The sequence below is a fragment of the Felis catus genome, chromosome F2, assembly GCF_018350175.1.
Source record: "Felis catus isolate Fca126 chromosome F2, F.catus_Fca126_mat1.0, whole genome shotgun sequence".
Classification (NCBI taxonomy): domain Eukaryota; kingdom Metazoa; phylum Chordata; class Mammalia; order Carnivora; family Felidae; genus Felis; species Felis catus.
In genome coordinates, this window is record NC_058385.1 from 19506363 (window position 1) to 19530913 (window position 24551).

At 38.7% G+C, this 24551-nt stretch overlaps 1 long non-coding RNA gene across 1 annotated transcript in view; it reads left to right on the forward strand.

Annotated features, from left to right (window-relative positions):
- Positions 1 to 21735, forward strand: part of LOC123383127 — an 87812-nt gene extending 66077 nt beyond the window's left edge. Inside the window, exon 3 of the long non-coding RNA XR_006592526.1 lies at positions 21088 to 21735. This is a non-coding gene — a long non-coding RNA (uncharacterized LOC123383127). The remainder of the gene's footprint in view (positions 1 to 21087) is intronic.
- The last annotated feature ends 2816 nt before the right edge of the window (positions 21736 to 24551 follow it).

Below are 24551 nucleotides of genomic sequence, written 5' to 3' on the forward strand. Positions count from 1 at the left end.
TCAGTTTTGGTAGTCTATGTTTCTGGAATTTATCCATGTCTTCTAAGTTGTCCAATTTTTTGGCATAAAATTTTTCACAATATTTCCTTAAAATATGTTGTATTTCTGTGGTATTGGTTGTTATTTCTCCTTTTTTATTTCTGATTTTGTATATTTGAGTCCTCTATCATTTTGGTTTTTTGATGAGTCTGGCTAAAGATTATCAATTTTGTTGATCTCTTCAAAGAAGCACCTCCTGGATTCATTGTTCTATTCTAACATTTTTTAGTTTCTCGTTTGTTTGTTGCTTTATTATTCCCTTCCTTTTGCTGGTTTGGGATGTTGCTTGTTGTTCTTTTTCTTTCTCTAGCTCCCTTAGGTGTAAGGTTAGGTTGTTTATTTGAGGTTTTTCTTGCTTCTTAAGGTGTGCCTGTATTGCTCATGAATTTCCCTCTTAGAACAGCTTTTGCTGTGTCCCAAAGATGTTAGACCATTGGGTTTTCATTTTCATTTGTCTCCATGTATTTTTTAATTTCCTCTTTGATTACTGGTTGACCCATCAATTGTTTAGTAGCATGTTATTTAACATCTATGTATTTGTATTCTTTCCAAATTTTTTCTTGTGGTTGATTTCTAGTGTTGTGGTCAAAAAAGTTGCATGGTATGATTTCAGTCTTTTTAAATTAGTTGATACTTGTTTTGTGACATAACATGTGATCTGTAATGGAGACATTTCATGTGTACTTGAAAAGAATGTATTCTGCTGTTTTAAGATGGAATGTTCTGAATATATCTGTTAGATCCAATATGTCTGGCCCAATGTGTTATTCAAAGCCACTATTCCCTTGTCGATTTTCTATTTGGATGATCTCTCCATTGATGTAAGTAGGGTGTTAAAGTCTCCTACTATTATTGTACTAATATGAATTTCTTCCTTTATGTTTGCTAATGGCAGCTTTATGTGTGTGGGTGCTCCCATGTTGAGCGTGTAAATATTTACAATTGCTATTTCTTCTTGTTGGATTGTTCTTTTTCTGATTATTCAGTGTTGTTCTTTGTGTCTTATTACAGTCTTTGCTTTAAACTCTATTTTGTCCAGTACTAAGTATTGCTACCCCAACTTTCTTTTCATTTCCATTTGCATGATAAATGCTTTTCCATCCCTTTATTTTTAATCTGTATGTAACTTTAGGTCTGAAATGAGTCTCCTGTAGGCAGTGTATAAATTGGTCTTGCTTTTTTATCCATTCTATCACCCAGTGTCTTTTGACTAGTGCATTTAGTCCATTTACATTCAAAGTAATCATTGATAGGTATGTATTTATTGACATTTTGGTACTTGTTTAATGATTATTTTCATATTTCTTCTCTGTTCCTTTTTCTCCAGCTCTCTTCCCTCCAGGTTTGCTGGCATTCTTTAGTGATGTACTTGGATTCTTTACTGTTTATTTTTTGGACATCTATTACTAGTTCAATTAGTGGTTACCACTAGGCTTATATATGCATCTTAACATCTTATGCATATGGCAGTCTATATAAAGTTGATGGTTGCTTAAGTTCGAACCATTCTTTTTTTTTTTTTATTTTTTTAATGGTCATTTTTTTTTGAGAGAGAGAGAGACAGAGCATGAGCTGGGGGGGAGGGGGGGATAGAGAGGGAGGAGACACAGAATCTGAAGCAGGCTCCAGGCTCTGAGCTGCCAGCACTGAGCCTGATGCAGGGCTCGAACCCACGAACCGTGAGATCATGACGTGAACTGAAGTTGGACACTCAACCGACTGAGCCACCCAGATGCCCCAAGTTCGAACCATTCTAAAAGCACTAAATGTTTATCCCTCTCTCCCACATTTTAGATACATGATGTCATACTTTGCATCCTTTTATTTTGTGAATCCCTTGACAGATTTTTATAGGTAAACCTAGTTTAATTGCTTTTGTGCTCCCTACTTTTCTTACTCCCACTTGTGGTCTTTCCTTTCCACTTACAGTGTCCCTTTTAATGTATCTTGTAAGGCTGGTTTAATGGTAGTGCATTCCTTTAACTTTTGTTTGTTTGGGAAACCCTATCTATGCTTCTATTCTGAATGATAACCTTGTTAGATAGAGTATTCTTGGCTGTAGATTTTTCCCTGTTAGCACTTTGAAGGTATCATGGCACTCCCTTCTGGCCTACAATGTTTCTGCTGAAAAATCAACTGATAGCTTTGTGGTGTTTCCCTTATAAGTATTTTCTTTTCTCCTGCTTTGAAAATTCTTTATCACTACTTTTTGCCATTTTAATTACTATGTGTGTTGATGCTGACCTCCTTGGGTTGATTTTGTTGGGAGTTTTCTGTATCATCTGGATCTAGATGTCTGTTTCTTTCCCCAGATTCAGCAAGTTTTCAGCTATTATTTCTTCACATAAATTTTCTGCTCCCTTTTCTCTCTCTTCTCCTTCTGGGATCCCTATCATGCAAACGTTATTATACTTGATGGTGTCACTGAGTTTCCTTAATTTTTCTCACTTTTTATTATTTGTTTTTCTCTCTCCTGTTGAGCTCCATTGCTTTTTATTCCTTTGTCCTCCAGGTCACCAATTCATTATTCTGCCTCCTCTAGTGTACTTTTAATTTTATTTAGTGAGTTCTTTATCTCTATTTGGTTCTTTTTTATGTTTTCTATCTCTTTGTTGTGGATCTCACTGAGGTCCTCCACTCTTTTCTCAGGTCCACTGAGTATCTTTATGATCATTACTTTAAATTCTTTATCAGGTATATTACTTTTACCTCCTTTCTGTTCAGCCATCTTTCTGTGCTTTTATGCTGTTCTTTCATTTGGGACATATTCCTCTGTCTCCTTAATTTCTCTAACTGTGTCTTTTTCTATGTGTTAGGAAAGCCAGCTATATCTCCTGCTCTTGAAAGTAGTGGCCTTATGAAGAAGAGTTTCTGTAGTGCCCTGTAGTGCAATGTCCCCTGTTCACCAAAACCTGGCATTGCAGAGGTATCTCCTATGTGTGTTGTGTGCACCCTGCTGTTGTGACTGAGCTGTGTTTGCCTTCAGTCCAGTCAACTGCAATGCCTCTCTTTGCCTGTTGTGGACAGGGTTTGGTCCCTGTGTTGTTAATGGGCCATCTGTGGCTGCCTTGGGTTTGAGTTGAGGGAGACCAGGCATTAGCCAGAGATGCAGTAGCACCAAACTATAGGGCACTTTCCCTGTGTTGTGCCCTAAGATTTCATTGGTGGGCAGGGCCTGCAGTCAGACCCAAAGTGTGCCCCTAGCCCACTGCTGAGGTTGCAGGTAGATTGATCTATGTGGTTATAATCCCCTCTCTTAGGAGCACAAGTCATTTTGGAGTGGTGCTGGCCTCTGTTGAGGCTGCTTGCACACTACCAGGCTTGTGGCACCACTTTGGATGGACTCCTGTCAAGGCTATGCTGGAGGGTGTGTCTGCAAGAGAACAGAGGGGCAGGTCTTAGAAAGCTAGCAAAGCCCACACTGGTCCACTTGTGGAGGGAAACTGTAGCCACCCGGGAAAACTCCTGCCCAGGCCAGGATGGATGGAGCAGGTCCACAGAAGAGCCCAGAGACAGGACATACTTTAACAAACTAGGTGGAGGGTATTAGTGCTTTCCTGGTTCCTGCAGGTGTCAGTGTATCTAGGCTGGGGGGCAAGAAGGGAAATACCCACCAGCTCCTTTGCTCCTCAGGAAGCCTCTCACAGATTCCTGCCCCTCCAGCACACACTCAGATTACTAAATAAATCTCCTTCGCGTATACCCCAGGCATTTTTCAAACCGCTTCCTCTCTGCAGTATCTCAGTGGAACTGTTTGTTGTTCTGTCTCTTTAAGGGCAATGACTCAGTTTCCTATCACCCTCTGGAATTCAGAGCTTAACTTGATGATTTTTAAAGTTCCAGGTGTTAAGCCCCACTGACTGTAAAAACTCGTGAAGCCAGGCCTTTCTGGTTTTCAAAGCCAACTGTTATGGAGAATTCATTTGTGTGGGTCCCCCATGCCTGGGGTGCCTGGTTTGGAGTCTATTTCTCTCTCCATTCTGAGCTCACAGCATCCCTGCCCCCTGTAGACAGTCTTACAGGTCCATTTGACTCCTGACCATGTCTCTGCCCTTCCTACCATCTTGAATTATGGTCTCTTCTCTGCATTTAGTTGTGGAGAGTCAGTTCAGCCAGTCTTCAGGTCATTCTCTGGGTTATTTACACTGATGTAGGTGTTATCTAGTTGAGTCCATGGGATGACGTGAGTTAGTTAGGGTCTTCCTACTCTGCCACCTTCCCTGGAAGCCCTCTCACTGTTGAGTTTTGACAGCACTTTGTATTTTCTAGATACTAGTTCTTAGATGGACATGTGGTTTTCATATATTTTCTCCAGTCTGTAGTTTGTCTGTTCACCTGATTTACGAGGTCCAATTTATTATTTGTTCCTGGATCAAGTCTAAGAACTCTGTACCTAGATCCTGGTCCCAAATATTTTTCATTACTTTTTTCTCTAAAAGTTTTCTAGTTTTACATTTTACATTTAAGCCCATGATCCATTTTCAGTTCATTTTTGTAAAAATGTGAGCTTATTTGATGAAAAGGCTATCCTACCTCATTGAACTGGTTTTACACTTTTGTCAAAATCAATTGAGCATATTTGTGTGGGTTGAGTGCTGGTTCTACATCTGTTTCATGGATCTATGTGTTTCTCTCATAATACCACATTGTCTCGATTCCTATAACTACAAGCCTTCATATCAGGTAGAGTGATACCTCAAAATTTAGTTTTATTTATCAAGATTTTTTTTTAATCTATGCTAGGATCTGTGCCCTTTCATATAAATTTTAGAGTAAACAAATCTATGTCAACAACAACAAAACCTCACTAGGATATTGATAAAAAAGATATTAAATCTATAGATACATTTAGACTAGATTGACATCTTTAATATATAGTATCTCCTAGTCCATGAGCATGGATGTCTCTCCTTTTATTTAGATCTTTTTTAATTTTTTCATCAGTGTTTAGTAATTTTTAGCATAGAAATCTTGTATATGTGTATTAGACTTAAACCCAAGTATTTCTTTTTCTTTGGAGCAATTCTAAGTGATACCATGTTTTTAATTTCATATTCTTGCATGTTCAATATTAGTATTCGGAAATGCAACTGATTTTGTTTTTGATTTTACATTATCCTGTGACCTTGCTGAACTTACTTATTAGTTCTACAAAGTATTTCTGGTAGATTCCTGGGGAATTTCTATGTAAACAATCAAGTCATGTGCAAAGAGAAACAATTTTACTTCCTCCTATCTAATGTGTATGCCCCTTATTTCCTTTCCTATCTTATTATTAGAACTTCCAAGACCCTGTTGACTTAGAGTAGTGGGAGTGCACATTTTTATGTGTTGCCTAAATCCTCCCATAAGAGCAAACACACCGTGAAACCAGAGACTTCACCTATTTTGTTCATTTGCTGTGTCTGTTGCCTATAGGAGTGCCTGGTACATGTAAACACACAAAAAGTGTTCAATGAGCAGTTAGTGAAAGATGAATAAATGACCAAATGCATACATGAATGCTGTTATTTGGAAGAAAATAATCATAGAATAAACAACAATAATCCACTATTCCTTCTTACCGAAGAATTGGTGACAAAATTTGACCTTTCTGCTGACAATTTGGTCTCTCCCATCTACTCTGTCCTTTACTATGTTCCAATTATTATTGTTCTCCCATTGGGCACTGTTGGAAATCCGTGTTTCTTTTCAGAACCCTTATTGCTAATCACAAAGAGTCTTGACAAATCAATTTGCTGAAAGCCATCAACAATGTATTTCCTGCCCAAATTTTCTTTCCTTTCAATCTGCATGGTTCGTTCCAGGCTGCCTGCTTGATTTCTTAACAGAGAACATATTTATTCACTTATTAAACAAATATTATTGAGAATCTATTATGTGCCAGGCGATGTTTTATGCATTTCTCTCTCTTGAGTGCTCCGTTCTTCCTGGCAACTGTGTTCTCTCTATGGCATCAGTATTTCCCTGGAACATCAGTATTTTCCATATGCTTTATGTACGGGAGGGCTTTCAGGAGGGGAAAAAAATCATTTCCAGCCCTGAGTATATGATGAAAATAGATACTCCATTTTCCAGAATCATTATCAGCTTGATACTTCCTGTATACACCATTAAATAAACTCCTGGAAACATCAAGTGATGTACATTATTGTTTCCTCACATTCAAGAAGACATTAGTTACACTATCATCAGGTTTGTTTGAGAACAAAAGTAAGATTATTAAATAAACCAAATATTAGGCATGGTAGGTTTGGAAATGATGAGAAATAAGTAGTGGAGAAAACACTGTTTATGTGGAAGTAAATTTGGAAAAGAGACAAAAATAAAAACAGGAGCCTTTTCACAATGCCTGTCTTGTTCTTCTGTCAGACATCTTAGATCATCAGAGTTCTGTTTTCCTAGTGAGGTAGCCTTCAGGTTACCAAGCTACCACTGGTTTCCTGATGCTATAAAATTTAACTGTGCCTACAAAGCAACTTCTGAAGATAAATAGAAATTTTCCCTTAGAGGATAAACAGAGGCTGTATTAAATTGTAACTGGTATTCAACTCCACCAACTGGTTGGTTGATAGCTAATACATTGTAATTAATTTAACTTCATACGATCAAGATGTTGTATTATGCACGTCTCTCTCTGATTCCCCTGCAGCAGTAAAAGCTTTTCCCTCTGTTATCCATATGCATGAGTCTAGGTTTAAGTCTGTGGATGGAAGCATCATAAGATGCCAGAGGGGCTCCTTGCATCTTTAGTACATGGGACGTTGGTATTTATTCCGCCCTACCTAATTTTGGACAAATTTATTTCCCATCTGAAGTATAAATGGATTATATGATTTATGAATAAACCATAATGATGGAATATCCCCTGGATTTCAAGTAAATAACATAAGGCTTACAGAAAAAAAAATGAATTCATTCATTCATTCATGCCTTCATTTATCTAAAAAAATATTACTTGATAGGCTGCTCTATGCAGTCTAGAGAATGGAGATGAGATAAAGTCCCCAGCTTCATGCAACATACATTTCAGAGAGTTATCAGATCATAAACAAAGCAAGAAATAAATGAGACACTCATAGACTGTAATGAGTGCCGTAAATGAGATACAAAGGCAGAGATATGGAGTGGCCAGAGGAAGATATTTTTGCTTGAATGATCAGAGACCTCTCCAGTGGCATTTATACAGCATCCCAACAAATAGAGTCCTCCAACATCTTCAAGAATTGGTCCAGACTCTGAGCAACCTACCTGTCACAAAGCAACTTTTTTAAAAGTTCCATTTTTAAATGGCTCTGTCATTTAACTCTAATTTATCTGGCTTTTAATTTAGTGAGAAAGATGTGATCAGTGTTAAAAATTATCTTTTAAATGTGAATAGCTAGATTTTTCTGTGCCATTTAAAAATGATGTATCCCTTCCTTATCTATTTGTGATCCTTCCTTCACGATGATATTACATACTCCAGGTTTTTTTTTTTTTAATGGCAATAATATTTAACTGTTTCCTCCTCTGGAATACATTTTGGTGTAATGTAGGGTATATAATTATCCACTTTGTGCTGTGCACCTTTCTTTCATACTGTAGGGTGACACCACTTTTGTCACATCTCAAACTAATGAACCATATTTTAAGTTCTGTTCCAAGAATTTTAATTTTTATATCTATAAATAAAGTTGTCCACTTTACTGTTCTGGATTATCTTTTGTTTGTTTTAATGTCAAGGTTCTACCAACTTCATAAAATACTCTGAATAAAATAGACTTTTTTATTTTTCTAAATCTTGGAATAACTTACATAATACAGAAATCTTTTCCTTGGAATTTAAAAAATAAGCTCACCAAAGTCTAAAAAGACACATTCCTGAATAAAATTATTTTATACATATTTGTATGTTTTTTTCTGTGATTATCAGTTAATTCAGGCCCCTATATCTAAGTCAGCTTTGCTAATTTATATTTCCCAATATAATCTCCTATTTGCTCAAGATTTTCAAATATATTACCATAGAATTATATTCACTCTAATCACTTTCATCTCTTGTTAATCTCATTAAAACGTTACTCATGATTTATTGAGCTTTTTGATCCTCTTTAAAATCAGAAGTTTGTCTTATCTGATAGTTTCTAATACAAGTTCTTGGATATATTTGTGGTTGCTTTCTGTAGCTGCCCTAACAAATTGCACAGAGTTGATGCCTGAAAACAACACCAATTTATCATTTCATGGGTGTGTATGTCAGAACTGATGCAGGTCTCAAGACTGAAATCGAGATGTGGGCAGGACATTTTCGGAGTGCAATGCCAGGGGTGATTCCATATCCTTGCCTCTCCAACTTCAAGAGTCACCTCCATTCTTTGTCTTGAGGTTCCATTTCTCCACCTGCAAAGCTAGACACAAGGGAGGGGTCCAGTTCTTCCACGTCGTGTCACTAAACCTCTGTAGTCACATCTGCCTCTAATGCTGTCTCTTCTTCTGCCTCTCTCTTTCACTTGAAGGACTCTTCGGATTCTGTTGAGTCCATCCAGACTAGCCTGAGTAACCTCCTTGTTTGACAAACAGTTAATTAGTCACCTTAATTCTCTCACAACCTTAATTCTCCTTTGTTGTGGAACCTAACAGGCCCCAGGGATCAGGGCATGAACTTCTGGGAGGGATGGGAAAACACATGATTCTGCTTACCAAAGTAACAATTACATTTTTGATATTTGACATCATCTTTCGGCTTTCCTTTTTATTTTGTTTCTTCTTGCTTCCTTAATGTAATTCCATTGCCATTCAAAAACCTCTAGTAGAGTGTTTGGTTTATTTATTTTCACTTTCTAACAAAAGGTTTTAAATCAATGAATTTTCCTTTGAGTACAACTTTGGCTGTATCTCTGAGGTTATAATAATGTCTAGATAGTTTCTAAGTGTTAGAACTGGTAGACTTAAATTTACATGTATTTGTGTTATCTTTAAATAAACTTTTATTATGTACTTTTATTTTTAATAGAAATTGGCTGGTTCAGGTTTTCCTTAGAAGTTTTCTTTGTCAGGGGTGACTGGGTGACTAAGTGAGTTAAGCACCTGACTCTTGATTTTGGCTCAGGTCATGATCTAATAGTTCATGAATTTGGAGCACACGTTGGGCTCTCTGCTGTCAGCACAGAACCTGCCTCAAAAAACTCGGTCCTCCTCTCTCTCTGCTCTCCCACTCACTTGTGCTCTCTTTCTCTATCAAAAAAAAAAAAAAAAAAAAAAAAAAACATTAAAAAATTAAAAGAAAATTAAAAGAAAAAAGAACATTCCACCCAAAGATAGAATAAATGAGTAGGCAATATTTTTCTTACTAATAACAATAATATTAATAGCATTTTTAAGAGTTTAGCTGGTACTATGGTATGCAATTATAGATATTATCTCATTTAATCTACCTAATCATACTGTTGATGAGGGAACATGGGGCAAGCTGAAGGCCAAGTACAGGCTAACGGCATTCCCCACCCCCACCCCCACCCCCACAACTGCCAGGTGGGATATGTGTGCTATTCCTATGACACTCCCAGCTGCCCAAGAACAAGGGAGAGGAAAAGAAGCAAAGGGCTGACTGATAGACTGTCACATGCAGGACAGGAGTCTTCTTCAGTTTACGGATAACTTAGTAAACTGCAAGAAAAAGGCAATCTTATCCATAGCCTAATCTCCAGAAACCTGTAGACTTTTACTCCTGGAGCCCTAATATTACCCTTATCAAGATGTAAGAGGGCTTAAATGTTTGCCCTGGTGATGTGGGAAACAAAAGCAAATGAAAAATCAAATTCCCTTACTGCCTACAGCCCAGTGACAAGTCCTTGAAACAGGCAGAGTGACCTCCCTCTAGGAGCTCAGCCACCTTGATGATGATACTTTTCTAGGGGCAAAAGAGAACCTTGGCTTAACATTATCCTGACCCCTCACTATCCTGTAAGTCTACTTTAACATATAAGAATTCCTTTGGAAACTTCCTTTATCTCGACTCCCCCCAGATATATGCTGGTAATCATACTCCAAGCTTGTGGCCCCCTGATATACACCTGAAGGGTCTCACCACTGAGGTTTTACTAAACAGTAATAAATGGTGTTTTCCTAACAATACCTAGCCCCTCAAGGTCCTGAAAACCTTGCTTCCAAAATATGTCTTAGAGACTTTATCCCTGACCCCCTCCCCCAACCTGAGTGTATCATATCAGTTACCCATCACAACCCCAGTGCATCTCTTTCTGCCCATGGGTCCTGTCCCCCTGTTTTAAGAAAATCACCTTTTTGCACCAAAGACATCCTCAAGAATTCTTTCATGGCCGACAGCTCCAAACCCACCATCATCACCCCAAAACTCCATCACTGTGACGATATATTTTTAATATCTTTCATTTACAGAGGGAGCATTGAAATCACATAGCTAGTAGACAAGAAAAATAATACTTGATTTTTTAAATTGTTATATCTATTGGGGTGCCTGGGTGGCTCAGTCGGTTGAGCATCTGACTTCAGCTCAGGTCATAATCTCCAGGTTTGTGAGCCTGAGCCCCACATCGGGCTCTATGCTGACAGCTCAGAGCCTAGAGCCTGCTTCAGATTCTGTGTCTCCCTCTCTCTTTGCCTCTCCCCCACTCATGCTGTCTCTTTCCATCTCAAAAATAAAGATAAACATTAAAAAAAATTTTTTTAATTGTTACATCTATTATTCAATTTTAAAGAAATACATTCCTATAATGTTTTACTCTCTCGCTCTTTTGGTGGGGGGGGGGGTGTTGTTTTAATTTTTTAAATCTCAGGACTGAGTGAGGTAGTAAATTTTCTTCCAATTCTGTTTTTATTTATTTCTTTAGACTTATATAGTTTTGTTTTACATAGTTTGATGTTAGCTTGGTCGGCATTTGCTATTTCATGGGAATTACATTTGCAATTTTAAGGTAAGCTTTTTTGTAAGATTTTTCCTTTAATTACAAATGACCCCCCCCCCATTTAATGCCTTTTCACTTTGCCTACAGCTAACTTTATACACCCATACTTCCCTCACTTTCTTTTTTTGTTTTTTCCTGATGGCTCTGCCCATTTCTTTTTAATATCTTGCTTTACTTGTTAGATTTATAGCATATGCATAATTTTTAGCTGGATTTTGTTTAGTAACGCAATCCCAGAGTCTTTGTTTTTAAATAGTTTTAAAATAATTTATGTTACTTCCATAACTGATGATTTCAGCTTCACTTTTATCAACTTATTTTATACATCTGTCTTATTTGTTTTATATTTTCTGCTGTGTGAAATACTGCAGAATATGTTTTCTTAGCTTTTGGCTTCTCTAGTGTTTTTAAAAGTACTCAATATATTTTTAATAGTACTAGTGGTTATCACGATCTTTCAAAGACATTCTTGAGGCATAATTCTTTAATTATCCAAGTTTTATACAAATATGGTATTGAAAGGGCGGGCCTATGCCAGCCGACTCCATCTTGTTCTGTGTCCTTTACCTTGACCACACCTCTTCCCCTTGACTCCATCTTGTTCTGTGTCCTTCACCTTGACCACACCTCCTCCCCTCGAGTAAACCCTCCCTCACCTGCCGGACCCTTCCCCAGGACCCCTCCCCAGCCAATCGGCTGAGGCCATAGCCATTACCTCACCAACTGCCCCCAGGCCCCAATAAAACCTTTGTCCTTTTGAAACTCGCTCTTTTTCCCTGGTATCTCACCGCTGCGTCGGTGCAGGTAGGGGATTGAGCTCGAGCTAGCTCGAATAAAGGCTCTTTGCTTTTGCATCGGACTCGGCTCCCTAGTGGTCTTTGGGGATCACGAATTCTGGGCATAACAGTATCTTTAGACTGTTCCATGAGTGAGCTGATTTTATATACTTTTGCTTACTCCTATTTCTCTATTCTATTTACCAGTCTTATTTAAAAATTTTAAGTATATTTAATCTCAAATTATTATTAATCATTTCTATTCTTGAATTTATATATATTATTCTGAGTTAAATGTGAAAACATGGAAAAACCTTATGCGGGACTTTCCTTCTGACCCGCTTCCCTTCTTAGCTAAAGAAGGAATCAACATTCTGAGAAAACTGAGCAGAAGTAAAAGAAAGAAAAAAAAGAGAAAGGGAAGGGAAGGGAAGGAAAGGAAAGGAAAGGAAAGGAAAGGAAAGGAAAGGAAAGGAAAGGAAAGGAAAGGAAAGGAAAGGAAAGAAAAAAGAAAAGAAAAGAAAAGAAAAGAAAAGAAAAAATAACCATCTGCAGATTTTCAGCTGGATTTCAGTCACTACAGTCCCTTCCCGGGATTTATTCCCAAAGGAGCTGACAGTGGGCTGAGAGTCCAATGGGCCACACCATTATCTTTCTCTGGTTCCACTATCCTGAGCCATTTCAGGGCCAGCACGTTTTGTATGGAATTCCTCTGCCACCCTTTGTAAAAGACATTTACATTTATAAGGGGAATCTCCATTTGTAAAGGTGTCTCCCTCCCTCTAGAAAAAGAGAAGCTCTTATCAATGGAGAAGGCCAAGACTTACATCTGCATAACAACTATACTCTCCTTTACTGTGCTTTGCTGAAAACCTCCCCAAACTGACTCCTCCACCCCTCTACTTCTTTTTTTTTTTTATGTTTATTTATTTTTGAGGGAGAGAGAGGGTACACTTGAGAGCTAGGGAGGGCAGAGGCAGAGAGAGAGACAGGATCTGAATTGGGCTCTGCTCTTTGAGAGCATAGAGCCCAATGCGGGGCTTGAACTTACAAACCGAACCTTCCAAACCGAACCTTAAGATCACGACCTGAGCTGAAGTCTGAGGCTTAACCAGCTGAGCCACCCAGGTACCCCGCCCCTCTCTACATCTTTTGTCTTTAGCTGAGGAAGATATTTAAAGTGATGGCTTGGGCCACTTTAGGGGAGTTACTCTGTTTTCCTGAGTATTTCCCATGTATACAGAAGGTATATATATTGTTCAGATTCTGCTTGTCTTTTTCTTGTTAATCTTTTTATTACAGGGAAATCTCAACAGAGAACACAGAAGGGTAAATTATTTTTCCTCCCCTGCAATTCCAAGCATACATGGATGATGTCTGTTTTTCTGACCACAATATTCTTTTTTTTTTTTTTTCAACGTTTATTTATTTTTTGGGACAGAGAGAGACAGAGCATGAACGGGGGAGGGGCAGAGAGGGAGACACAGAATCAGAAACAGTCTCCAGGCTCTGAGCCATCAGCCCAGAGCCCGATGCGGGGCTCGAACTCCCGGACCGCGAGATCGTGACCTGGCTGAAGTCGGACGCTTAACCGACTGCGCCACCCAGGCGCCCCTTGACCACAATATTCTTAATCCCCAATAGTCTCTAGCACAGAGTAGAGGTTCAATAAATTTATTCATTTATTCAACATACTATTTTAACATTAACTACATGTCCTACACTACTTTAGTTTTGCAGCAATGGTCTCATGGAGCTCACGTTCCAGTGGAGAGAGACAGAAAATAAATACAAAAAACCACTGTAAGGTAATAGAAGGGCTATGAAGACAAAAAAATAGGGCAATGTCAATGGTGAGAAAGCAGAAGGCTAATGTTGTTCAGGAAAAGTCTAATTGGGGGTGTGATATGAAAAATGACACCAAACCAAAGAAGGAAAATAGCCACATGAAGATCAGGGGAAAACCTGCCAAGGCAGCAGGAAAGGCAAAAGAAAATGTCCTAAGACACAGATAAGCTTTCCTTCCTTCCAGGAAGGACAGGGAAGTTACCATGGAATCATGGGCAAAATTTACAAAAGATAAAAGATCAGAGTAGGAAATGAGAATGAGCCTGGAAAGCCAAGTTGAGGAAGAAGGGGAATCAAACTTGACCTCAGCACAGTGACACAGAGGGTGGGTTATAGAAGATCACAGTCTCCTCCAAGAATAGATTATTCTTCTAATAAGTGATAGGTATTCTGGTAAGCATTTTACATGCATTGCCTTATTTCATTCTCGCCCATGGGAGAAAATCAACTGAGCGGATAAAGAGCTAGAAATTCCAAGAGCTTAACAATTTGCCAAGCATTCAACAAATCAACATGCGGCAAAGCTAAGATTTGACCTTAATGCCTGCCTTACTCTAAAATCTGTGCCCTTAACCATGATCTCAAACAGAGTGTCACTTGGGCAGACAGACCAGTTTGCAATAGCTGGAAGAGAACCTGTGACAAAAGGACTGTCAGATTCGAACTCTTTTTTGCTTCCTTGGAAAAACGTTTTAATGTTTCCTTCCTGACTTCACTCATTAGTTCTTCCTCCTAACAGGTGCATAGTATAAAATGTATTGCTATAGTCCTTTCACCTCCCATTCAAGCAAGTAAACAAACTATATTTAGCTGGTGAGTGAATGCGGGAAGCTATACATGGTACAACTCCATAAGCCGAAACTCAAGGTCTAGTGACCCTCTGTACAGCTGCCATAGTAAATCACTGTCCATATTATCCATTCCCAAACATGTTCTAATTAGGGGGCATGCTACCTGATAGCCTTGGTTACCATCTCAAGTTTTAGCAGAGAAGTATCCGTGTGTTCACAGGTGTTAGCAAAATCTTCTAAACCACTCAACATATAAAACCAGAATACATGCAAAGAGAATGACTGATGACCCAAATTTCCTTTCGCCTCTTTCCATTTCTTTTGTTTTTATTTCTCTGTCACTAAAATCTCTCCCATTCTATAGCTTAAACACTATTTTGGTTTGCCTTCAACTGACTAAGGGAAATGGGTAGTTATACCAAGGAGTGATGAGACACAATGTGTCTCTATTCCACAGGCTTCAGTTGTAATGTTACTTGTTTAATTGTGCTTTTTTTTCTTTAGTTTATTTATTTATTTTTGAGAGACAGAACCAGCGTTGGAGAGGGGCAGAAAGAGAAGGAGAGAGAATCCCAGGCAGGCTCCACAATGATGCAGGGCTTAAACTCACAAACTGCGAGAACATGACCTGAGTGGAAATCCAGAGTCAGAGGCTTACCTGACCGAGCCACCCAGGTGCCCCTAATGTTACTTGTTTATAAAAAAATATGCTGAATAAAGTTAATCACACCTTATGTACGTAAAAATAATCTTGGATACCGGTGTAATTACTTATTACATCTTCAGCACTATCTTTATTTTTTTTAATTGTCCATTGGGACATTGCATATTTTGAGTATTGTTATTAAAGGGGAAAGTTGAGCTTTCTCAAGGCCCATTGTTTATTTTAAAATGAAGCAGATTACTCATTTTGTTACAGAATTCAAGAAAAGAAATCCGTTAATGGATCATGAAAAATTCCATCTCCAAAACAAAGACATAAATCAGTCCAGTTTGCACTCTGTCTGTGAAATATCGCACAAACTAGTGTTAGCTTTAACATAGTCCCATGTAGGTTTCATTTGGGGGAATATTGCCAATATTGGTGAGTTTTTACCAGTGATGTTGCTTTTCCTGAATCCCACTGAACCTGGAAATTGCTCCAAAATGACAGAGTAATGAGAGACAGTGGAAAAGGAGAAAAATAGTTCTCCTTCGGGCTCTGAAGCTACTTGTTTGCAATGTCATTCTTATAATCCCTTGTTTTAGCATTAGATTGTCCACACCCATATTCCATGGGACCATGTGTTCCCACTTAAAGTGGCATGTTAGCACTTTTATTTCCAGTTGCCTGCTTGCTCTTCATTTTTAATAGCTTATATATTTCATTCAGTATATCATTTTTGGAAGAATTTGAAAGAAACTATAGGCATGTTGTAATCAGTACCATTTGTTTCAGAAGACTGATTAGGTATAGGGTCTCTGACTCACATTTTTTATGTGGCCCATGTTTTTGATGATACTTCACTGAAACATCTCTTTCTGGCCATGATGACAGCATCGAGGGAGATAGAGCTCTGTTCCTTGCAATATATTCAGATCAATTACTCTACTGTGACATGAATATTTAAAAGTAGAACATGTATGTTTATTTCCCAGTTATTTAAGCTATGCTAACAGTTCTACTGAAAAAATGACGTTGCTCTGTTTTATGTATAAAAACCTGAATGAAGAAGTCATGGGGGTGTTTTTTCCCCCAAGGAAATCATAAACCCAAGTCTTGATCTAATCAGGATGTTTTTTTAGAGTTTGAATAGGAGTGGGGACTCTGGAATCCACCTCCATAGCCTCTTTCACTACCTCACCTCCACAATTGAACCCGGCAGACTAAAGACACACATTGACTTAGCAGAATGTCTGTGAATAGGTCTCCTTGAGAATCTCAGGTAGAACTGAAAGGTAAATTGTTGGCATCACCAGTTGCATGACTCTGGGCCTGGCAAGAGACTCCTCTGCAGCAGAAGTGTCCCCTCTGCTACTCTCAAATAATCATCATGAATTTGGGTGCATGACTCAACAGCTTTCTGGCCCATATGACTATGATGCGCTCATAAAGATCACATCAAAATGGGGACTTTCATTTCTTTACCTATACTGGACTCAAAGTTAGTACTTGAGGCAATAGTTTCCAAGCAGAAAATCAAGGACAGGGAATAAAACCCCTTGTCACTCCAATGTAAGAAAGTCATGGTGGCCCCTCCTTCCCTGGAGCTCTCCTCTCTTGGTCTCCGCCGCATTGCCCTTCACAAGTGCTGCTTGGAATGGCCAGTGGAATCTAATCAGTCATGCTAACACACTAGAAGGTGTTAAAAACTATTTACAAGTAATGGAGTCTTTCTTATATAAATACTGAAAATTGAAGGAGAGGTAGAAATTTTGAAGAGACGGAGAACAGAAGTCTGAAGCATTCAACTGTCTGACGTGCTTCACTAGGATCTTTACAGCCCATTCCATGAATGAAGGTCTATAAAAGTTCTGTGGGTTAGGAGAAAAGGACTTTGCTTTGAGTTGGTCTTTTGAAACGTGCAGATAGTAAGTCATCAGGAATGTCCTCCTCAATTACAAGAGGCAGCAATGCATGTGTAAGCAAGTGAAAACAGACACCAGCCCAGCCCTCAGGGAATTTGAGATTTCCCTAAGTACATTTATAAGATGGATTTAATGTAATTTTCCCATAAAATGAGTATATGGGAAGTGATTTTTCCAGGAACACACAGTGAGACAGTAGACAAGGAGTCTAAGAACCAGACCAGATGTCATAAAACATGAAATCTGTTCCTCAACCCTTTCACTAACTCACTGATGTGGCTTAGATTAATTTACTCAGTTTCTAATCCTTTTATAAAAACAATGCTTCCTGTTTATTTTTAGAACGATCCACTCAAAACGTTTAGCTGTTCTTCCCGTCCATTTTAGATTATAGCATAAGAAAAGTTAGAACTTCCTTTCAGACTATCACGATAGTTAACTTATCACAGAAGGAAGAAAAAGAATCAAACCGAGGTTACTATTGTACCAGAACAAATGCTAGCACAGAGCAAAGGTGTTCAACGTACACTGCCTTCCCTTAGCATCAGAGGACAGCTATCAATAATAAATATCTACATGAACCAAGGCAGACTTCACACTTCTGCTTTACAGATACGTCTGCTAATGGGGCTGAGTCTACAGCAGCCTGAATCTGGGTACCGACCCCTGAAAACCACAATTTATGATGAAGCCAGGGCTCTCTGGGTATAGATACCTATAGTAAGGTAGCTTCTGATATCTTTATCCTCAGCTGACTTATTCTAGTGGCAAGGAAAGGCACTGTCAATTTCAGATCAGTTCCTTTTCTGGGCTATACTCAGTTAACAAAGGGAGGAAATGTGAAACATCCCTGACACCTCTTCAGCATGATTTCCCCAATCATTGATCCTGACATTATAGGGTCTTTTGATAATATTGATATTTTACCCAGATGTGTTGTGCCAACAGTGTACTAGGGCCTGGACACCTCAGGCCGAACTCATCAGAACAATTGAGGGCAGAATAATGTCCCAAGATGAACTCAGAGTTAAATTTAAAACGAGTTCGGGGCGCCTGGGTGGCGCAGTCGGTTAAGCGTCCGACTTCAGCCAGGTCACGATCTCGCGGTCCAGGAGTTCGAGCCCCGCGTCAGGCTCTGAACTGATGGCTCAGAGCCTGGAGCCTGTTTCTGATTCTGAGTCTCCCTCTCTCTCTGCCTCTCCCCCGTACATGCTCTGTCTCTCTCTGTCCCAAAAATAAATAAACGTTTTGAAAAAAATTTTTTTTTTTTTAATTTAAAACGAGTGAGCTCTAAGACATGGTGGTAAGTAAGACAGGAAAACTAGAAACCCAGGGCACCTAATTTTAAGGTCAAAGCCCCATGTGTTTGTTAAGAAGTAAATAAAGATGAAGAAAGGCAGGCACTACATCCAACTACCAAATCCCTTTTTTGTGACAATATGGCAACCTCATGCAGGGCCCAGAGCAGGGTCATAAAGAATTAGTTGCCTTGATTATATATCTCTATTATTTGCTAACATTAACAGGCACACTGTCTATCTTAAACTCTTCTCCTCTTCCTCATGACCAATATACTTACAAATGAAAAACAACAACAGTAACATTATTATTCCCCCTTTTTTTGTTTAAGTGTATTTATTTTGAGAGAAACAAGGACAGCGTGAGCACGGGAGGGACAGAGAGAGGAGAGAGAATCCCAAGTGGACTCCGCACTGCCAGCACAGAATCAAGACTCCCGAAACTGTGAGATCATGACCTGAGTGGAAACCAAGAGTCAGACGCTTAACCAACTGAGCTACCCAGGTGCCCCTGCCCCCACGTGTTTTTAATACTTGCTTCTTCAGTGTCAGAGTCAAAGACGTATTAAGGTCCATTGTGGTCTTTCTTTGGAATTCTCTAGTTTGGGGAAAGGGAATTTAAGGTCTAAAAGGAGTGAAAGGAGGGCACCTGGGTGGCTCAGTCGGTTGAGGTTCCCACTCTTGATTTCGACTCAGGTCATGATGTCACAATCATCAGGTCGAGCCCCTCAGTGCAGAGCCTGCTTGGGATTCTCTCTCTCTGCCCCTCCCCTGATCTCATGTGCTCACACCCATGTGCACGCTCTCTCTCTCAAAATAAACAAATAAATGTTTAAACACTAAATAAACAAAAGGAATGAAAGAACGAAAATTACAGTGGCTGAAAGCAATATTCAAATTTTCTCACAGAGGAGGAAAAAAGAGGCATACATGGGTGTGGGAAGGCAAGAAATTTGTAACCACCAGTCTCTAAACTAAGAGAAACATCTATATGATAAAACAAACAGCAATCATGCAAACCCTCCAAACTTCAGTCAGAACCAAGTGTGGTTTTTAAAATAAAAATATTTGAGAACTTGTGACCAGATGTCTATATTTTAGAAACCATTCAGAGTGATTTTCAGTTTTGTTGTTTTTGTTTCAGGGGGCTGCTCCTCTTATTTCAAAATAAAACAAAGCAAAGCAAAACAAAACAAAACAAAACAAAACAAAACCCACCTGAACTGAGTAAAAGAAGTTGTCCAGAGATGTTTGATAGATTAGATTCATCAGAGAGTAGGAATGCTTTGTAATGTCCTTCATTTTCACCCCATTCTCAGACTGTTAGAATTTAGCATTAAGGACTAGCTACCAAAAACTTAGTCACATTTTATATTCATTATTTGGAATATTTTTCTCATTGAATTGCCACATTTGGTAGCTAAATATAATGACCATATGTTTACTGAGGAGAGAGTAAATAATATTGGACATCTGATTAACAGATGGATAATTCTTTTAACTGCTGGAAGACTAACATTTTCTCATGGTAGCTTTAGGAACGATAAAGAAGCAAATGTGAAATTTGAATTTCATGTAACAGAATAGATACAGTACAGAGATAGTTAACATTCTGTAATACAGAATATTATTTACATTAAAATTTTCTTTTTCATATACGGTTGAAAATAAATTTATGTTGATTTCAAACACAAGAGAACTTTATTTTGAATCTATGTGGTTTCCCACAAAATTTTCATTAATTATTCTGTTTCCTAAAGATGGTATAAAGAAAAGATTTCAGAAGGCTGCCTGGTTCATGTACTATTTATTCTGATAAATGCATTATGGAATAAAAAGCCAATAATGTTTCTCCCAAGTGATTTTTTTTACCTTCCATCTTTTTATCTTACATTGTCCTTTGAATGCTCAACAGCATTTAGAATATTTTCTGTTTTATTTTCCTTCATACGTAATGAAACACAGGTACTCCCTCTTTGTTAATTTAAAACTGACATATCTCCCATTTGCAGTACTTTTTTTCATAGTGTGTGGTGAAGAATTCCACAGTTTATATAAAAATTATAACCAAATTACTGTATCATATTGAAATGTTCTTATAGTTGACTCATTATTGATCAAGTTGTTAGAAAATCTCCTGCAGGTCACATGACGTCTCAGTTCAGGTTCCATGAAAATAGAGTTTGATACAGGGATTTGGATGCAAAACATTTATTGGGAGAGTATTCCCAGGAGCTAGGTCTTGTGTAAGTGAGGAAGGCAGGACTGAGAAAAGGGAAAATCTGACACTATGATTGCGACTGAAGCCTCAGCCAATCAATCCTACAAGGAGTTCTGGACCTAAGCAGATCTTCCAAATGTGTCCCATGCCATTAGCTATCAGCAGACCCCCAATGGGGGTGAAAAAATGGAATGTAGACAAGGGCAAGGAGATTCCTTGCAGATAAGGATGAGTCCAGTGAAGGCAGAGCAGTGAGCCTTCAGCATTTGATACTTCTGGAAGCTGGAGAATGCATCCATAAGCCCCGAAAAGAAGATCAGGGACAGGCACCAAATATTTTTTGGTTAAAAGTCTGTTCTATAGACTGAATCATTCAGGTAGAACTTGGGAAATTTGGTAGCATGATAACAAGAATACTATTACATATTAATCTTTTAAAATCAAGATGTCTATCTACAAAATACCCCTTTTTGTTTTCTTCTTCAGATGTTCATGAATCAGATAACTTCCAAATAAAAGTAGGGCTCGTTAGGAACAGGGACATGCTCAAATTACCTTAGGATATAGGGTAACTTATCATCCTCCCTCCACCCCAAATCTGTTCTTTTCTTTTTCTCCTAGGCATACAGTTGCCCTGCTAAAGACGAAATTTCCCAGCCTCCCTTGTGAATAGGTGTGGTCATGTGACTAAGTTCTCACCATTACTATGTGAGTAGCATTGAATGGGTAACTTCTAGGTCCTTTTAAAAAATGCTTTTCTGGAACTTGTTTTTCTTCCCTTTCCTTTCTCCAGGCTGAAGTGGAAATTACTAGAACAATCCCATAAGTATCATGTTAAAGTTAGCAAAGATGCCTCCACTCTGTGGAGTAAAGCCCCCCTGTCTACTGTGAAATGTTACTTTTGCAAGATATAGATGCCTATTTCTTGTAAGCTACTCTATTTTTAAATTTATTTGTGGGAAGAGTTTTGCTTTCTACCAAATTAGAGCAGAGATTATTTTTAAAAGACACGTAAAATAAGAAATATAGGAATATCTGTGTTTTAGGAAAGATCAAGAATGGGAAAGTCATTTGTGATACAATAATCTCTAGAAACCAGATTATCTGGTTTTTCTTCAGTATAACATTTCTGATACTCCCTTCTCTAGTTTTCCTTTTTTTGGAAGTTTATTTATTTATTTTAAGAGAGAGAGACAGAGACAGCATAAGCAGTGGAGGGGCAGAAAGAGAGGGAAAGAAAGAATCCCAAGCAGGCTCTGAACTATCAGCATAGAGCCCAACTTGGGGCTCAAACCCACGAACTATGAGCTCATGACCTAAGTGTAAATCAAGAGTTGGACACGGAACCAACTGAGCCATTCAGGTGCCCCTCCCTTCTCTAGTTTTGTGCTAATGACGATTGAACAAATCCTTGTCTTGCTGGTCCTAATTACTCTCTGTAGTCTTATTTCATGACTTCTCCTTAGGCACACCTCCTTTCTTCTGCTTTTTTTGCTGATTGGCTTCTCTCTTTCTGCTTTTCAGCTTATAGAACCTCAAATACACTACTCTGTCCGTATGACTCACATTTTAAGAGAAAACATCTGATTGGTTTCCATTGTAACTGTTAGCTCTGTTGGGCAGAACGCTCACTTCAGACTGCTTCATAGACTTCCTGGGAGCCTAGTGTTGAGCAGCCCTTAGGCCAAGTATTGTAGGAGATTTTGTCAATTTGGGCTGCCCCACATCCAACCTCCTTCCCATTTGTTTAGACTTTCCATTGTGCATGTTTTGGAAGCAGCCACAGGAAGCCAGGAATTTCTCCTTGTTGCTTGGCTCAAAGAACGGTCACATGAACTACGCTCAGAAAACCAGGTGTCTTCACCTGGTATTCAAATCAAGACAAAGTGACATAAATTCCCAGAACCAGTTAGAGACTGCCACCGCAATGGCGGCAGTATGATCAAGATTCCAATAGCCTGAGCGGTGTTATCTTAAGTAGATTGTACCTGAGACATTCTCTTGACAATGTCCCTCGCTGCTCTTACACTCCTGTTTTGTAAGAATGATTATTTTTTAGTTTTTATTTTTAGAGAGAGAGAATGCAAATGGGGGAGAGGGATAGAGGAGAGAGAGAGAGAGAGAGAGAGAGAGAGAGAGACAACTCCAGGCAGGCTCCATGCTCGGTGCACAGCCCAACGCAGGGCTCCATCCTATAGCCCCAGGAGCATGACTCGAGCCAGAACCAAGAGTTGGACGCGCAACCAACTGAGCCAGGCATTATAGGAATGATTTTTCAAACATTATAAATTCTATGAGTTTCTCAACATCTATCCTCCCCGCACAAATCTTTTTTGGTGAGGTAGCAATTTATCTCGCTTGCACCCCAGGTCTTCATTATGGTGGGTATTGGCACCCATCTGTGATCCAATCAGCTATGACTGGGTTGGCAGGGCCATTCAATTGGCTTTCCTCAGAAATGGTTGCATAAGTAAGGCAGGTAACCTGAGGATATTAGGATACATGCATTTAAATTTATTAAAGATAAAAGAATAAGGTAGAAAGAAAACTCTTTTTGCATGTGCTAGTTTACTTCCTATAAACAGAAAGCAAAGGTGCAATAACTTTGAAAAGGCAATGATTTATTCTGTTACCAAAGGCTTTCTCTTAGAAAAGCCTGAATCTGGGGTACCTGAGTGGCTCAGTTGGTTAAGTAGCCAACTTCAGCTCAGGTCATGGTCTCGCAGGTCATGAGTTTGGGCCCCGTGTCAGGCTCAGTGCTGACAGCTCAGTCTGGAGCCTGCTTCAGATTCTGTGTCTTCCTCTCTCTCTGCCCCTCCTCTGCTCACACTCTCTGTCCTCAAAAATAAATAAACATAAGAAAGAAAGAAAGAAAGAAAGAAAGAAAGAAAGAAAGAAAGAAAGAAAGAAAGAGGGAGGGAGGAGGGAGGGGGAGGGAGGGGGAGGCAGGAGGGAGGAATGAAGAAAGGAAGGAAGGAAGAAAGGAAGGAAGGAAGGAAGGAAGGAAGGAAGGAAGGAAGGAAGGAAGGAAGGAAGAAAACAAGAAAAGCCTAAATCTAAAACTGAAAGAAAAACCAGCCTCTCTTCTGGTTATACTCAGCAATGCTTCTCTCTATTCACCAGTGACCACTGGATGCAAGCACAGCGAAAGCTAAACTCTAGCCGTGGCTTAACTCTAAAACAGTGTTCAGAAATCCAGTGTCTGGAAAAGCCACATTAATGTACTTCAGTATTATTCTTTGCAACTTCCATAACCTACATCAAGTTTTATATATTGTCTCAATTAGAAGCACTAAATCTATTCTCTGGAAGATAAACATAGTTAGGTACTAAAATAAAATATTCTGCCTTTAAAAATAAGCATAATGGTCATTTAAAAACACCCTTCTTCCTGAGATTCCTGAGAATCGTTGCTATAAAATCATGGTGCTCTAATTAGGCAAGTGATGGATATACCTCTTTTTAAAAGCTTTTAAATGAATGACATGGAATCTGTAAAGACTTTTAATGACAGCCCTTCCTAAGTCTTACTACTATACAAGGTAATTGAACTAATATCACACTGAATAATCAAGATTTTCCTTCATAAGCCCTTTTATTTTTCACTTTTAAAGTGTATAACAGTATTCACTAAGCAATGAAAAATAGATGCATCTTCATGATAATAAAAGCACTATTGATTTTCAGTTTTCAGAATCAACCTATGCATAAAGCACATATGAGATTTGCTTATGGTTATAAAACGGGATTTAAGAGTCCTGATAATCACGAAGTAAAGGTACAGCCGGCAGAATCTGAGACATGAAAGTGGGAGAGAGACCCTGAAGACAGTTGATGGGACAGAAGGAGAGGCTGAAGTTGATCCAAGTTCTAAAGTTTACCAAAGAAGGAACAAAACAATAGTGGAAGAAGGGAGCGTCAAGTGTTGCCAAGTAGATGAAATTCTCATATTTTTATTGATGGATAAGTAATAAGCAGTATCCAGAGTAATCTAAATTTGCTTTCACTCTTTATTTCACTGTGGCTTGGCAATAGATAATGATATGTGGATATAACTGTCCATAGGATCCCACAGTAGGACAGGG